Here is a 4,013-nt window from a genome sequence, read left to right as displayed (position 1 = left end):
TGGGTCGGAAATCCCGGAGGGTGATATGGCTGTTTAGGTGCATACTGTTGAGAATTTCCGGCCTGACTATATTGTTTAGGTCCCTGTTGAAATCCTTGTTGGGGCTGATTATAACCCTGATTATTACTCCAGCTGAAATTCGGATGATTTCTGTTGTTAGGATGATAAGTAGCTGGAGCAGGCTGTTGACCTCTCTGAAAGTTGCTCACAAATTGTGCTGATTCACTAGAAATGGCACACTGATCAGTAGCATGAGTACCAGCACATAATTCGCAAATAGAGATTGGCTGTTGAATTCCTTGGTGAGCCAGAGAATCGACTTTCATCGTGAGAGCTTTAAGTTGAGCTGCTATGGCTGTAGACGTGTCAAGATCAAGAATTCCGGCTACCTTCCCTTGAGTAAGCCTTTGAGTAGGGTTCTGATATTCATTAGCAGCCATCATTTCAATGAGATCATAAGCTTCTTCATAACTCTTAGCCCATAGCGCACCTCCAGAAGCAGCATCAAGCATAGGTCTGGATTGAGGTCCAAGACCATTGTAGAAACTGTTTATTTGCATCCAATCCGGCATACCATGATGGGGACACTTCCTTAGCATCTCCTTATATCGTTCCCAGGCTTCACAGAATGTTTCTCCTGATTGTTGAGAGAATTGAGATAGAGCATTTCGTAGTGCAGCAGTCTTTGCCATGGGGAAGAATTTAGTGAGGAATTTCTGAGCTAGATCTTCCCATGTAGTAATCGAACCAGATGGTAAAGAATGTAACCATCCCTTAGCCTTGTCTCTCAGTGAAAATGGGAAAAGCCTTAGCTTCACAGCTTCATCAGAGACATCATTAAATTTGAAAGTGTCACAGATCTCTATAAAATTCCGTATATGCATATTGGGGTCTTCAGTGGGGGAACCCCCATACTGTACCGAGTTCTGGACCATTTGAATAGTTCCTGGTTTGATTTCAAAGGCTTTGGCTGCGATTGCAGGCCTGACGATGCTTGATTGGATGTCATCGATCTTTGGCATAGAGAAATCCTTCAATGCCTTACTGTCTGGTTGTGCTTCAGGTTCCGTCATTGTTTCAGAATCAGAAGAAGATGATGAAGATGAATCAATTGATTTTCTTTTACGGGTTTGAAAACTCGTTAGTAAAAACGCGATCCAAGTACCTGAAAGAAAGAAAAGAAGAAAAGTGAGAAGAGAATAGAATCCTAGTCAGTGAATTTTAATGCACACTGATGACAAGTGCATAAACTAATTAATTAACACCGAGTCCCCGGCAGCGGCGCCAAAAACTTGTTCGGTGAAATCTACACGCAAGCGCACGTGATCACAAGTAATATATTAAGTTCGATCCCACAGAGACTGGTGAATTAAGAATACGCACCTATGCAACAATGTATGATCAATTTTCACTGCCAAGACAATTAACAAGGATGGTTTCTTTTATACTAATAACTAAAATTACTAATCAAATTCAGAATAGGAAAACACATGGGATTCTAACTTCATTATCGAATTCATCTAGAATTGAAATTACTGATTAACATGTGACTGTTGATCCTAATCAGACAACACGAAAGTAATACATGTCAACTCTCGTTGCACACATATCATACCAATCAAAATCCGCAATTAAGACAGAAATCTCATGGACACCAACAAAGCTCAGACCCTATATCTCTATAGCGGTAGTGTAAGCAGAGAGGTTTAATAGCAAGTCATCTATCGTGATTACACAGGGTGATAAAAATAGTTCAAGTCTACCACAAATTATGTTTCATTCACATAATCCTATGTTTACATGGCATAGTTCTAAATTCAATCATCCACTCTCGCTTCAGAAAGAATTAACAAACAACTTAGAAGTTAGCTACGCTTCTAAGAAGAATAAGTACGGCTCATGCAAAGCAATCAACATATGTCACAAAATCACGTAATTATAATCGTTACTAGACTACATCGATAAATCCATTAGAATCCCATGAAGGCGGTTAGTTCATAATCGAACTAATCGACATCATGGGTTCTAATGAAAGCATGATAAAGAAAAGACGAGAATTAAATAGAATAAAAATGCTTGAATTAATAATAATAAGGATCACACGTTACAGATTTGATGTTCACGATCTCGCTCGAAACTGTCACTTCCTCGCAAGAACGATCCAATACAACTGATAATGTGCTTCGAATAAAACTAAAACTATGATTACGATATTAGACTCTACTCAAACTACGACTATGAGGCTAGGGTTTTTACACACGAGAAATAAAAATGCATTGACTACGTCAACCGGGCCTCGACCGCTGCGAAAATCCATCAGAAAAGCTGTAAAAATCGGCCCGGGGAGTTTCTGCGGAGCGCCACCGCGCTACACTAGCGCGGGCGCGCTAGTGATGCAGGCTGTAGCGCGGGCGCGCTACAGGTTAGCGCGGGCGCGCTACTGCCTGTGATGACAGCCTTGATTCTTTGTTTTTCAGCCCGTTCTCGCGTGCATGTCCTTCCTCGTTCCTAGTACCACTTCCGTAGGTGATCACGGTTGCATTTAGCATATGCAACAAGCCCTTTAAACCCCTAGATAGCTCTAGTGGACGAGTGTGTTCTCGTGAGTAGGGGTGAGCAAAAAAAACCGAAAAACCGAAACCGAGCCGAAAAACCGAAAAACCACACCGACAAAAACCGAAACCGACAAAAACCGAAAAAAACCGTAGCCTAACCGAACCGACGGTTAACCGAACCGACGGTTACGGTTTTACCCCAATAACCGAACCGAGAAACCGAACCGCTAATATTATTTTAAAATATTTAATATATATATATATATATATATATTGAAATCATATTATTTTAAAATATTTAATATATATATTTATTTATTCTATATAGATTTATGTGCTACTAACTATATACATTTATATTTTTTTTAATAGATGATCAGTGCATTAGTGATTACTGGTTATCGATTCCCTTGTATCAAGATGGGGTCTGCAGGTCAGGTTTTACCCGATTATTGTCACCATTTGCCAATGTGTGGTAACAAAGCTAATGTGTGGTAACAAAAAATGTAGTCTAGTCCCTGTGTCCTGAGTTTTCAAGTTTTACAAGAAAAAAGTTTGTTCAATCTTGTCATCCTTTTAATGATTTAATATCAATATGTTCACTGCCTTTAATTAATTTTTGCACTGTTAATATGATATTTATAATTTTTATCGATGTTAATATGATATTTATAATTTTTTATTAGCATGATATTTAAGAGAATAAACTATTAAATTTGAAAACCGAAAAAAACCGAAACCGACAAACGGTTAACCGAACCGAGAAAAACCGTTCCGAACGGTTCGGTTACGGTTAATACCTAGAAACCGAACCGAACCGACATACACGGTTTGGTAACGGTTTTTGGTAAAAACCGAACCGAACCGACCCGTGCACACCCCTACTCGTGAGGGTTTGTAGAAGATATACCCACAAAATCCCAAGTCTCGGTGAATCCACAATTCTCTATTCTCGCACAGAATGCACCAAAACCAACCTAAAATGATAGAAAATCACTTCATCACCTCAACTCGTGACCTGCACAGAAAAACAATAAAAACACATCAAAAGACACTACACACTTAAGTACAATCAACCAATTTAAGTGGAAATGAAGGCCTATAAGTGTGTATAAATACCACTTATCAGTAAACAAGTTTTATAACAGTATCACTGAACATCTTCTAAAAATGTCCTCCCATTCTTTTTCTCTTAATATCTGCAATTTAATTTTCATACTTCGAACCATTGTCATAGTATTTATAATATTTCGAGTTCTTTGTTGTAAAGCTTATGACAAATCATTTATAATTGCGAAGAAAACTTTCACCAAAAGAACTCCACTGAGTTAGGGTAGTGTCAATGTGTGCGTATGACTTATGAGAGCATGTCCAAAAGATTCTTCATATGGGCTCTTTAGCCTAAATGTGAAGAATATGGAGATGAAATGAAGTCCAACAAACTCCTAGCAGATATAG

General features: G+C 38.6%; 1 non-coding gene across 1 annotated transcript; it reads left to right on the top strand.

Annotated features, from left to right (window-relative positions):
* The first annotated feature begins 570 nt into the window (after positions 1-570).
* On the top strand, positions 571-677 carry LOC135150033 (small nucleolar RNA R71). The gene has a single exon (XR_010288387.1). It is a non-coding gene; the product is annotated as a small nucleolar RNA R71 (small nucleolar RNA).
* The last annotated feature ends 3,336 nt before the right edge of the window (positions 678-4,013 follow it).

This window comes from Daucus carota, chromosome 1 (assembly GCF_001625215.2).
Source record: "Daucus carota subsp. sativus chromosome 1, DH1 v3.0, whole genome shotgun sequence".
Lineage (NCBI taxonomy): Eukaryota > Viridiplantae > Streptophyta > Magnoliopsida > Apiales > Apiaceae > Daucus > Daucus carota.
Note: the sequence above shows the minus strand (reverse complement) of the source record. Positions and strands in the feature narration are given on the sequence as shown.